Here is a 13,606-nt window from a genome sequence, read left to right on the forward strand (position 1 = left end):
CCGTGCAGAGCTGCGGAGCTGAGGTTCGCCAGTTGAGGGCCAGGGACTCCATCAGCCGAAAGGAACCCAGCCCACAGGTGAACATCTGTAAAGTACACGTCTTAATATTTTTATGCCCTAGAAAGCAGGAGAAATAAAGATTGGATTATTCTGAAAGGAAGGAAGGGAGGGAGGGAGAGAGGGAAGGAAGGAGGGAGGGGCTCAGATGCACCAGACAGGCCCGGGGAGGGACGCCAATGACGGCCTGTCACCGGCACCGGCACCCGCTGCGGCACGCAGGGCTTTATGGACAAGGACGTCTGCCGGAAGCGCCCCCCAGGGAGGAGATCACTGACTTCGCTTTACAGCAGCAGAACCAGGGCTCCGAGAGGTGAAGTGACTTTCCCGAGCGGAGTGGGGTGCAGGGACCTGAGGTCAAACTAGTCAGACTCCCCAGGCGGTGGGTTTCTGGTGCAGGTAAGGGATGGAGGGGCGAGGACATGCCGTGTTCTCGTCCACTCTCCAGAACGGAGCCCACTGCGCCCCATTCCCGTAACACACTAGGCACAGGTAGAAGCGTGACTAATGGTGGACCCCAGACTCCATGGCGTTTGACACCTAGTCTCAGTCTGCTCCGGCCATTCCAAGAGAACACTGCAGACTCGGGGGCCAATGCCCAAGGGACATTCGCCTCCCAGTTCTGGAGACTGGAAGTCCGAGATCGGGCTGCCCGCACATTCGGTGTCTGGTGAGGGCCTGTGGCCTCAGAGACTGGTGCTCATGTTTTCCTGTTCACGTGGAAAAGGGTGAGGGAACTCAGTGGGGTCTCTAGTCCCACTCAGCAGGGCTCCACCTTCGCCCTGGCCATCAGGAGGTCGGCACACGGATTTGGGGAGGACACACTCGGGCCACAGCACCCCCTATGGAGTCATAATCCAAAATACTTCTTCTTTTCCACAAAAATCTATTCGTTTTTGTTTTTTGAGAACATGTATCCTTCGTCCACCTTTTTCTTTCTGATGAGCTGGCATCATTCAGAGAGGGAAAAAACACTAGCTTCTGCCCCGAGCACCCACGTGGGAGTCGAAGTACCCTGCTAGAAGCGGGACTGTACTGTGCAGAAATGACGCCGTAATAACACGGGCCCCTCTTCATCCTGGCCTGCAGGTTACCTGCTGAGCCCTAGGTTAGCCCTGGTCCATGGGCCACTCCCATCGCAGCACCCCCAGAAACACCCCCAGTGCACAGTCAGGTGGGGCGTAGCTGATAAGACCACTCGGCAAAAATGCCCAGATCCACGCATCTCTAAATGTTCGTCTGGCTCACGGTGTTTTTGTTTCTTGAGCCGTTTATCTGACTCGAGTGCCTGCAGCTCACTGTGAAGAAGCCCTATGCGCTCACCGCGGGAGAGAGCAGAAAGGACCCTCCATTCACGTGTCCCAACAGCGAGGCCACCCCACCTTAGGGACCAGTGGCAGCGGCAGCATCTTCTTAGTGAAGCTGGAGTCACGTCCTTTGTTAAATAGTTAAGCAGGGGAAGGGGCCGATGACTTAGTTTTGGCTGAGCGACAGGCGGGTCTGTGGGTTCATTCTGCGACGAACACTGAGTGCCGAGTGTGTCCTGGGAACTCTGCAGAAGCACCCTGCCGCTGTGTCGGGAAAGGCAGCGCATAAACCACGTAGGACCGTGAACTTGGGGAGGGGCTGCCTCCATCTCCTGGTGGCATGTGGCCCAAGAAACTTCATTATGAAGCAGCTCCTGCTCGTGACCCTGACAGGCTGGGCAGATGATCGCCATGTGAGCTGAGGGGAGGCGCTTTGGGTTGCAGAAAAACTAGGTGAGCAAAGACTTAAGAGTCTTGAAACAGCCAACAGTGAGATGGAAGGGGTGTGGGGTGAATATGTGACCCCCTATTACTAAGGCTCCCTCCCCCGAGTAGAGGAGTGAAGCCATGAAAGATGAGGTGGCTTTCGTCACACCCTGGACATTGAAAGGAAGCAGAAATCAAGTCAAAAGAGCTCGTTCGGTGGAGAAGAGTCCAGCTGGACCACGAGGGGCTTGCGCGGGGACAGTCTGTCACCAGCACCAAGACCGCCTTTCAGGGGAAGAGGGTCTTCAGCCACTGTCAGTAACATTGTTATTTTACCCCAGTGTCCCCTGGGTCTAGGCAATTGTCACAGGCGTGTTTATCCCTCTGCGCAGACTCCGACACTCAAATTCTGGGTGGACGATGAGCCAACAGTCAAGCCCCAGATACAGCGACTGCTTCCGTTTGCAAGGGCACCTCTCACACTCGGGTGTGGGGTGCTTCACTGGGACCCGGCCTCGGCCAGCTTCATGCTTTGGGGGCCAGCAGAAGTGAGTGGGAGCTGATGCCGCAACCCCGCGTCTGCCGGACACTTTCCCGGGCACGACGCCTTCCCTCTCGCGCCCTGCTGGCTTCCGATGTGGCACCGACCACCATCTCAGGATTGGCAGGGAGCTTCCATGGGTTTACGGTGAGAGATCTGATCGGATTACAGGTGCCATCGCTTTTTATTGTTCTCGTGAAATGGAAAGGGATGAAATGTAATAAAAATGAAAATATTTTCAAAAAAGATTTCTGCGATGTCACTCTGAAGAATAGCCTCAGTTTCTAGTTACAGTTAGGTTGATAAACAGTGGAAATAAAAAGTCTATAGCCACAAAAATCTCTTTTTAACTGAATTTATAGGAAACACTTAGGGTATCTCTATCGGGCTGTATTGGCCAAAAGCCAAGCTTCCTGCCCTGCTGGCTTGTGGGAAGGGGGGTCCCACGTGCTCAGACCACCAGACAGATGAGGCTGCTGCCTCTGGGGCAGGGGCTGGATCAGTGTGGGGTCGGGGACGGGGGCTCTCAGGCTGCAGTGGCTTCTCCCTCCCCTCTAACCAAACCTTCCTGCATCAGACAAGCCCCCCAAATGCTTGTTTCAAAGTGTCTCTTTGGTTTCTCTCCCCAGCTGAAGACTGCGCTGGCTGCAGGCTCGCTGGTCAACCTCACAGTGGCTCACCAGTAGGGGTCCTTCAGCTTAACCACAGAAATGAGAACAGAGTTTCCTGTAAGAGCCCAGGCCCCCCACCCATCGGGGTGTTGGGGTGAAATGACAAGAAGGGCCCCTTTCATCCACTCGTACGACCCGGTCATGACATTGGCCCCCCTGATCAGGGCCTCCATTTTCCCAGGAAGGCAGCAGGGGTCCCCTTCCTGCGCTCTGGACGTGTGCGCGGAAGGTGAAGCGGTGAGGCCAGGCACTGCACTGACCGCCTCCGACTTTGGGGAGAATGTGTCCTCACAGGAGGGGTCGGCCGACCCCAGCACACACTTCCCCAACCAGCGCAGCACCAACCCACCCAAGAGCTGGAGGTCTGCATGTTTAATTCACTCTCGGGCTAACCGATTCTTCAAGTTTTGTAAAAATCGAACACTAAATTGGGAGAAGCACTTAAATGGCCTCTTCCTATGCTTCCAGCATCGTCAAAACCCAGTTTGGCACGAAGGCCCTTGTTTGAGGGAAAGAAAAAGCGGTCGTTCATTTTGCTTGAATCATTATAATCGCTCGATAATGAATGGGCATGATCATCAGCCTCTCTCTCTGGCCCGGGCTTGGCTCTCGCTCCCCCTCCCCTGACACCCAGGACCAAGGCGGAGTCGGCGGGGATTGCCGGGAAGGGAAGGCGCGCTCACGCAGGCGCCTTGCTTTGCCTGCACACCAGGTGGACAGGCAGCCACGCTAATCAAGGTGGGTAAGACGCCCACCGAAATTGGGTTCGCTGCCCCGCCGATCACCCCTGTTCCCAACCAGTGACCCCACTGTGGCCAAGGCTGCTTCCCAACAGAAGCCACCTCTGGGACTATCCGGGGTCTCCAGAAAACGGGGGCACTTTGCCCAGAACTCAAGTTCTGTTGGCAGAGACTTGCACCTTTGCAGCGTCAGCTGCTCCAGCCCAGGGGAAGCCGCCCTCGTGGCAGGCCGCCGTCGGTCCCTGCTCACAGCACTGGCTTCTTAACGCGCGCCATTGACCTCCTTTCATCCTCCCCTGTGTTCTGGCCGCATTGCCTGCCTTCTGCCGAGCCGATTGCCTACTCCTTGTGGACAAAAAAGTCCGATGACTTTCTTCCTCCCCAGACCCAGCTGTGGGCACGTGGGTGGACTCTCAGTAAGTGCAGGTCAAGGACACCGGTGGATAAAGGGTCAGACTGTGTCATGTTGGTGATAAGGGTGACTGGACGCCAGAGAAGGCCCTGGACGCCCCCGCCCCCCACCTCCGTCTGTGTTGGCAGAACCTTGACTGCCATTCTAATGAGGCAGGGGGCGGTGGGTGCTTGGTTCGTCTTCAGAAGGTCCCAGGGGCTGTGGGAAGGGTAGGAGCAGCCCAGGTTGCCTTGAGGTCCTCTGCCCCCTCCCCAAGCAATTGTCTCCCAAGGACCTGAGACTGTCTCCTGTCTGACCTCTAACCGGCCTCGGAGGGGCTGGCCGACTGCAAGGCCCCGCCCGGATTCCCTCCTGCCTGCCTCCTCCTGAGTGGTACCTGCCCGTTGCTCCCTCCAGCCCGCCCGCCTCTGCAGCCCGGGGCTGATGACTCCAGCCCCTGGCCCAACGCCTGTGAGCATCTCCCTTCCCCCTCGGAAGCCCCAGCTGCTGACACGGGCTGCAAGGCCCTGAGATCCGCAGCCCCCTCACACCTGCGGTCCATCGGGGCGGCTGTCCCAGCCTCGCCTTCTCCTCCTCTCTCCTGCCTCACCGACTCTGCACACACGGCCTCTTCTGCTGCCCGAATCACACTCCCGGGGTGTCCAGTATTGTCACCTTCAACCCCCCATCCCCCCACCTCAGGGCACTTCCTGGGTTTGGCCCGTGCGTTGCCTTCGCCGCTGCCTTAGCTCCTCTTTGACAGTGAAGCCCACTCTCCATCCCTCACCTGTGGTGGGGGATGGGGGGCGTGTTTGGATTTTTGTACCGTCTTGAGCGAAGAGTAGCATCTAAGTTTCTGGACAATTAGAAACAAGACCACGAAGGAAGCAAAGCAAAGAATACGTGACAGAGACTGTGTGTGGCCGGCAGCACTTAAAATGGCCCTTTTCAGAAAAAGTGTGCTGACCTCAGTAGAGATCACCGCCTGGCGCGTAGTAGGTGCTCAGCAAACACTGGACTATGGGAAGACTGCTTGTCATTGGCTGTGGCGAGGGCCACTGTCTGGGAGGAGGGCTCCGTGGTCCTCCTTAGCAGCTTGGCCCAGATTAAACCTCAGATTCTGAGTGACAATTGTCCCTCACAGGAACAAAGCATATTTCAAGGGTGGAAGAGGGACATTTGTCTGATATGTTTGTACCCAAATCTGCCAGGGACACTTTGAAGGCCAGGGGCTGGCCCAGGTGCACCTCTCTCCAGCGGGCGCCCCGGGCGCAGCCACAGTGCAGAAGGACAACCTGAGGAGAGGGAGAAAGGCCGGGTGTGTTTACTTCCAGTGTCACCGGCTGCTCACGGGCACCGTTTAGGAGCCGCCACTCTGCACTGATAATAAACATCTTCATGATCTCGTACCGCGTTGCTAAAGGCTGCTTCACCAACTTTTGCGCTCACAAAGCCTCTGAGAAATTAAAACAGGCTCAGCAATAAAACTCTTTGGCATTTCCAAGAACCATTTCTTCCGTGCGTTGAATGTCAAGGTACCGGGAGAATCTCTAATTAATGATAGAGAACAAGGGACTGTCAAGTTTATTCTGGCTCAGCCAGATAAACAGCTTTCAGGCACAGCCCACTGAGCAGTAAAGAGCCTGCCCCCTGGTCTGTGTTCTCTTGCAGACAGAGACTGTGGCACAGCCCACTGACAAACACACACATGTCTGTCCTTGAGCTTGTTGTCCCAGCCACTTGCCTGCATCTCCTCACGGCCCCCACTTTTGTTTAAATAAAAATCTGTGCGAGGATATAAGGGTATCATTCCAGGCAGCAGGCACAGAGGCTCGGGGACTGGAAGGAAGGTGGCAAGTTTCAGTGATGTGACGGCCCTGAATGGCAGGTGCCTGGTACAGGGGGGTTGGCGGTGAGGCTGGGAGGCCTCACAGGGGGCTGGGTCGTTGGGCCGTTGAGACTCCACGTCCAGGGCAGACCAGCCCAGGGGTGGACACTCCCGGTGCTGAGAGGGGCTGGCCAAGGAGGAGGGGTTGTGGGACGTGGCAGGGCCCTCGCACCCAGCCTCCGGTTTACCCTCCGGACGACGTGGGGGACATCATTCACAGCACCAGCCCCCGGGCTGGCTCCTTCCCCACGGCGGAGGCCCATCTCCCCCACAGCCTCTGTGAGGACAGAGGAACGAAGGATGACACCCGGGTCCCCAGAGCAATGTCTGGTGCAGGAAGGTGCGCAGTACATGTTAATTATTTGTGCGCCAGACCCAGGCCAATTCTGAAAGTTTGTAATAATAACTGGAACATACGATGTGCCAGACTTCTTTTTAAAGATTTAATTTATTTTAATTTTAGACAAAGGGGAAAGGAGGGAGAAAGAGAAGGAGAGAAACATTAATGTGTGGTTGCCTCTCATGCACCCCCTACTAGGGACCTGGCCCACAATCCAGGCAGGTGCCCTGACTGGGAATCAAACTGGTGACCCTGTGGTTAGCAGACTGGTGTTCAATCCACTGAGCCACACCAGCCAGGACCAATGGTCCAGACTTTATTTTGACTTTTTTAAAATTTATTTATTATTGATTATGCCATTACCGTTGTTCTATTCCCCCCCTTCATTCCCCTCCACCCTACCCCCCATCCCCACCATTACCCCCCTTTAGTTTATGACCATGTGTCTCAAGTTCTTTAGATTCTATATTTCCCATACTATTCTTGCCCCCCCCATCTATTTTCTATCTACTGTCTATGCTACTTATTTTCTGTACCTTCTCCCCGCTTCTCCTCCTCCCACTCCCCTGTTGCTAATCCTCCTTGAGATCTTCATTTCTATGTTTCCATTCCTGATCTAGCTCTTCTTTTAGTTTGCTTTTGTTTTAGGTGTGGTTGTTAATAACTGTGAGTTTGCTGTCCTTTCACTGTTCCTATTTTTTAATCTTCTTTTTCTTAGGTAAGTCCCTTTAACATTTCATATAATAAGGGCTTGGTGATGATGAACTCCTTGAATTTGATCTTATCTGAGAAGCACTTTATCTGTCCTTCCATTCTAAATGAAAGTTTTGCTGGATAGAGCAATCTTGGTTGTAGGTCTTTAGATTTCATGACTTGGAATACCTCTTTCCAGCCCCTTTTTGCCTGTAAGGTCTCTTTTGAAAAATCCACTGACAATCTGATGGGGACTCCTTTGTAGGTGACTGTCCCCTTATCTCTTGATGCTTCTAGGATTCTCTCCTTCATTTTAATCTTGGCTAATGTAATTACGATGTGCCTTGGTGTGTTCTTTCTTGGGTCCAACTTCTTTGGGACTCTCTGAGCTTCCTGGATTTCCTGGAAGTCTATTTCCTTTGCCAGATTGGGGAAATTCTCCTTTATTATTTGTTCAAATAAGTTTTCCACTGGTGGCTGTTCCTTTCCCCCTTCTGGTACCCCTATAATTCGGATGTTGGAGCATTTAAAGATGTCCTGGAGGTTCCTAAGCCTCTCCTCATTTTTTTGAATTCTTGCTTCTTCACGCTTTTCTGTTTGGCCATTATTTGCTTTCTTCTGGTCCACTCCATTGATTTGAGTCCCAGTTTCCTTTTCATTGCTATTGGTTTCCTGTGCAATTCCATTCATTTCAATTAGTTTCGCCTTCATATGTTTGTCTAATTTGTGGCTATAATCAACCAGTTCTGTGAGGATCCTGATCACCAGTGTTTTAAACTGTGCGTCTGAGAGTTTTGCTGTTTCTTCATCGCTTAGATTTATAGGCTCTGGTGCTTTGAGATCTTCTTGAGCCACTTTTGGTCTGTTCTTGCCCGTTAAGTGTGAGGAGCGGAGCCTTGGACTCCCAGGTCGCTGGGTTGTGACTCTGTATGTGGGGGCGTGGTCAGAGCGGGGAAATGGCGGCCCCCTCTGCTGTTTCTCGAAGCTGGGTGACGAGCAGAGCCTTAGGTTGTTCACTGGGGCAGGGCTGCTCAGAGTCGCTGGGTTATGATGCTGTATGTGGAGGTGGGGTCAGAGCGGGGAAATGGCGGCGCCCTCCGCTGCTGCTCACTGCGGGGACCCGCTGGGTCCCGGTCCAATCGCCCACTCCCTCACTTGTCTATCTGCGCACAAATGCGCGACCACAATCAACCCGCAGCCCTGCTCCCTTGCTGTTTCCCCACAGTCGCTGGGTTGCTCACTAGGTCCAACCCTGCACCTGGATTCTGCGCGCCTGAGTCCATCTGACCGAGTTTTCCTGTGCAACCCCGCTCCACCAGCTGCTGGTTTTGCCCCTCTTACTGGTCAGGCTGAAGAATTTGTTGTTATCAGACTTCCGAAAAGTTCAATTTTCTGTGTTCTGGCTGTGTTTTCTGTTGCTAATATTTAATTGTCTCTAAACTTGGTTGTGTGAGAAGGCACGGCATCTCCACCTATGCCTCCATCTTGGCAGAACCCATATTTTGACTTTTTTAAAAAATTAATTCATGGTGCCCTGGCTGGTGTACCTATTATTTGGCAATATCTGTGGACCACCCTCATCAACTTGGTTCTCTAAGGCAGCAACATAGCAATACATGTTGATGTAAGGGCCAGAAGACAGATAAAATAGGTGTGTGTGCACGAATATACACGTGTATTCTAACCCCGGAAACTATGCTCTTGGAAGAGATGAAAATGTTCACTGCTTCAGTTTTCCGTAAACTGAGAAACTTTGCCAGGGTCCCGCCAACGCCGTCATTACTAACTTACAATTTGACGAGCCGGGCACGGGAGCCGCCCGGACTCCAGCGCTGCTCAGGGATCGCTTGCCCCGGGGGCACCTGCCTGTCTCAGCGCTGCCGGCTCCCCTGGCCGGGCGCTTCAGGGCTGGGCTTAGCACTCGGCCTCCTGTCGGGCTGGGAGGACAGGTGGGAGAGACTCCCTGAGAGCCACTGATGACGTCACAGAGCACGAGGACTGTAGCCCCTCTGGGAACCGAAATCACAGCTCTGTCTTTCCCGGAAATGCCCCACCCCCAAACCATGCCCCGCAGCATCCTGCTGACTTGAAGGGAACCGACAAGAAAGCTGTCAGGAGCCTGGGAGGTTTCACGTTTGTGAAACTCCCTGCCACTCGGTCAGGAAAAGAGGTCACATTTGGAGAGTTTTGCTTTTCCATCCAAAAAACTTCATGCTATCATTTACCATTAAATGCACACAGATATGCAAGCGAATCAATCGTAACTACCAAGAGTCAGTTTGATTCTGCTGCACAGAGTCAAGACCTTCTATATAGCTCGAGGCAAACATTTTTAATGATTATGCTATCTTTTTAAATCTTATGATCAGAGATGTAAAGGTAAAACTAAATAAACAAATAAAACATGGCAACTCCTAAAGAACACATGAGTGAAATCTTAAAATGGGGGTAGGAAGGGGTATGTTCAGATTGTATGCTGCCCTTTGCCCTTTTCTTTCAACTGCCTGAAATCCAGTCTTGAGGGCTGGAGCTCCAGGAGACATTTTGAGGGTATGAGGACGAGGGAAACCGCTGAGAACAGCAGAGCAGAGAGGTGGGAGGCACTGGACCCCAGATGTTTCATGATCACATCCCGACTGCCTCACATCAGAAAAAACACCAGCTTCTATTCAGTCTGACTGAGTGTGCAAACTCAGCTGTCTTCAACGTGACTTTCCCAGGAAACTTAGCCCAAGTCCTAAAAAAGTGAGGAAGAAATGAAGTTCTTGTCGTCGGGGAAGTGGGGGCAGGCGATGAAGGCTCATTCCTTCCACACAGGAGCTCCGCTCACCCTCTGAGATGCCGGGTCGAAGGCAGAGCCAGTTCCAATCTCCACTACGTAGTCCAGAATTGGACCAGGAGCTCGACAACGCCTCCCTCCCTCCCTCCCCTCCTCCCTCCCTCCCTCTCTTCCTTCCTTCTTTACTTCCTCCCTCAAGTGTTTTTGGAGTGTCTGTCACAGAGTTGGCACTGTGCATGCTGCCTAGAGATTCGGTGACAAGCAGGACACGCAGAACCTGCTGTCCTGTCACCCAGGCTTGGACCCTAACCTGTGCAGTCACGGGACGGATGGTGAAGTCATTGTTTACTCTCAGCAGAGCCTTGGAGGCAGGGCTGTGGGAAGGGAGGAAGGGAGACACATAGGGGCCGGGGAGGACGGTCTCTCTCATGTCCCAGGAAAACGCACACGCAGGCCCCCTCTGGGCTTGGTCAGCCCGGTGGGGTGGTGCGGGCCAGGTCCCATCCCCTGGGGCCCCCTGGCCTGCACTCCAACTGGCCGTTTGCATACAACCAGCGCAGACACCAGAGCAGACTCCTGTTGCTCCCCGACCTCCTGAACCCAGTATTTACCTCCAAAGCAACTACTATTTACTGATACTTTTCATTTGAAACTCGATGCCCAGAGGCACTTATGCCAGAAGTGGGGTGTCCCCTTGTCTTTGAAGGACTCCAGCTTTCATTTCTCAAAGTCAGATACTTGCCTTCCGCTCTGTCCCAGCCTTTGTTCAGGCTTTCAGGGGAGAAGTGACTTTGTTCAGGCTCCGCTGGAGAAGTGACTTTCTGTCACAGAGAAAGTGGCCCGGTGTCCCTGTAAGTCAAGGATAGTGGATCTCCATTGTCCTGAGAGCGTTTCTGTGACTCATGGCCAGCATCCGCCCTTCCTCCAAACTCCAGGCCCAGTCAGTGGTGGGGGCAGGAGGCAGGTGAAAGACTGTTCATAATCCGCACCCTGGCTCGGGAAACTGTCAGAACAGGAGAACGACTCCTGTGTCCCAGCTGGAAGAAAAGGGCTGAAGCGATGACGTTGTGACCGTCCCCTCCGAGACCCGACGGCTGCATGCTAGTTTTGTGACTTGAAAGTTACAGAAAGCACCCAGAAAGAGGCCTGTGTTACGTCAGTGAGGTTTTGAGTGGGGATCGTGGGAGGGGAATGTGGGAGAAGGAGGTCGGCGAAGCCCGGCGTCCCTTTGGCAGAAGCCGAGCCTCCCCTGATGGTAACTGGGGCTGGCAAGGCCGTGCCTCTGGGTCCTGGAGAGAAGGAGGGACCAGAAGACTAACTGGTCTAACAGCCCCTTCTCCCGTCTGGTGCAGAACTTTCCATCGTGACGACAGGTATTCCCCTCGGTCGAAACCGTGTCTCCCCCCTCTCCTAAGCCCCCAACCCGGCCCCTGTGTAAAATGCAATATAAAGGCGGTCGGCCTCAGCTGAGCAAGGCAGCCAGGGGACTGGCTGTGGGGCTAAAGCAAAAGTTGACTTCTCTGGGTCTTATTATACCACTGAGACAACTGGACAATGTTATCGGTCATTTCCTTTCATCTATGCAAAACGTCACCTGGTCGATAAAATAAACCATCAACGATAACTCTTAACAGAGGCATCTGTGAGTTATGGCACCCAAGGGGGTCTCCTTGAAAGGCAGGGCTATGAGGGAATGGAACAAAGTGGGGGCACCGTGGGTCCTCTGCAGGGAGGGAGGAAGGTCCCCTTGCAGGAGCAGAGTGGGGTCTTCCCACTGACCCAGCCCAAGGCCGCAGACGCCCTCAGGGGTAGGGGGGCTCTGGTGGGGAACCTCCCGCCCACAGGCGGAGAGACCACACCCTCCACCTGCCCAGCACCCCCCTTCTTCGGACCCATGACTGTTTGCCTGTCAGATCGCTCAGTGTGCGTCGCTAACAGCCCGGACCCGACGTGGTCCCCGGAAAGCTGGGGACTTGGGTCAGATGGGCTTCTGTGTGTCTAGAACAACAGGTTTTGGACGTTTGTTCTTATTTGTGTTATTGCAGCGTACCCTGCCCCGTGGATGAAAGAGCACCCGGGGGGCGGGGGGGCGGTGACATCTGTCCCAGCAGTGCAGGGAGCCTTAGCAGAGGACGGGCAGGCGCACTGGTGGGAGACAGAGTCCCCAGGCTGGAGTGCAAAACACCTTCACTGCATGTCATCCGGGTGAAGAGCCGGTTCCTAGGGGGCGACTGGGGCCTTAAACTCTCCCTTAGTGCCCAGGACAGGAAGGGCCCGGGCGGAGAGGGAATCCACCGCTTACCACGTGTTCTCACCGCTCGCTCACGTGGTACAAGCCCTCCTCTCTCAGACTGAGGGGCTGTGCGCAGGAGGGGCCCCCAGGGCTGTCCCGGTCTTCTGCAGAGCGGGGTGCAGGAAAAGTCATCCACCCCCAACCCCAGCCCTCCTTGCACCTCGGCTGGCCTCCCCTCTCACCATCGACAGCTCTTCTCTGGAAGTTAAATGATAAGTGAATTTTTTATCATTCATGAAATGGTATCCAGTCAAGTCTCAGTTTACAAAAAGCAAAGAGAAAACCCCACGACCTCATATGTTCAGAGAATAGCTTTGATTTTTCAACCCTGGGTTTCCATCAGACAACGTGCCGTTCTATGGGAGCTGTTCCTGCACAGGGTTACAGTAAATTTGTCCTGGAGACAGCCATGCATTGTGATCATGTATCGCGTTGATGGTAGAAGAAGCATAGGTGTTAAAGCCAGTTCTTCCTGGGTTCAAGTCCATTCCAGTCTACAACTTATGGGGTGGCCTTGGGGCCCCTCCCAGTCCTCTGGGAGCCTCAGAATCCTCATTTACCTGTTTAAGTACCGAGCATGGCACCTGGAATATGATAAATGCTCAAACTGGAAGTTCCTTCTCTTCCCTTACCCATTCCTGGGTGTGGAAACAACTGTCCTGAAGGTTAAGTAACTTGCTGTATAGTAATTATTGTGCACTATTAATTGTTATTATCACCGTTCCCATTATCGTAGCTAACACTCGCTGAGCACACCTTCCCCCAGCCATCATGACCCGCCCTTCCCTGTGCCCACCAGGGAAACACGCAGAGGGCCGAACACTATCCAGAACTTCAAAGCCATTGTAATTAGGTTCCAAGAACCTGAGCAAGCTACCGGAGAGCAAACGCATTCATTGGACATCATGAAAGCTAAAGACGTGTGCTTCAAAGGACACCGCTAAAGGGTGGAAAAATGAGCCGCGGAATGGGAGGTCAGTTTTGCACACGATACTGTCTGACCAAGGCCTTGTATCTGGATTCTGTAAAGAGCACTCGTGGCTCCATAGTCACGAGACAGTCCAGTGAATAGACACTTCTCCACAGAAGACATACACGTGGCCCGTAAACACATGAAAAGAAGGCCGCCATCAGCAGCTCTCAGGGAAATGTAAATCAAGACCACAATGAGATCCCACTAGGGCAGTGAAAATTTAAGAAGACAGATGGTCAGAAGTGTTAGTAAATGTGGGGGGGGGGGGACAGAACCCATGTACACTGGTCCTGGGAATGTAAAATTCGGCATTCACTTGGAAATGGATCTGGCAGTTTCTCAGATGGTTAAACAGAGTTACTGTATGACCCAGCTGTTCTATCCTGCATATACACCCAAGAGAAGTTAGAACATATATTCACACACACAAAAATGTTTATAGCAGCGTTATTCCTAACAGCCAAGAGGTGGGGACAACCGTGAACTGGCTAATGGATAAATAAATGT

This window comes from Artibeus jamaicensis, unplaced genomic scaffold (assembly GCF_021234435.1).
Source record: "Artibeus jamaicensis isolate MK-2021 breed Jamaican fruit bat unplaced genomic scaffold, CSHL_Jam_final contig_490, whole genome shotgun sequence".
NCBI classification, from domain to species: Eukaryota; Metazoa; Chordata; class Mammalia; order Chiroptera; family Phyllostomidae; genus Artibeus; species Artibeus jamaicensis.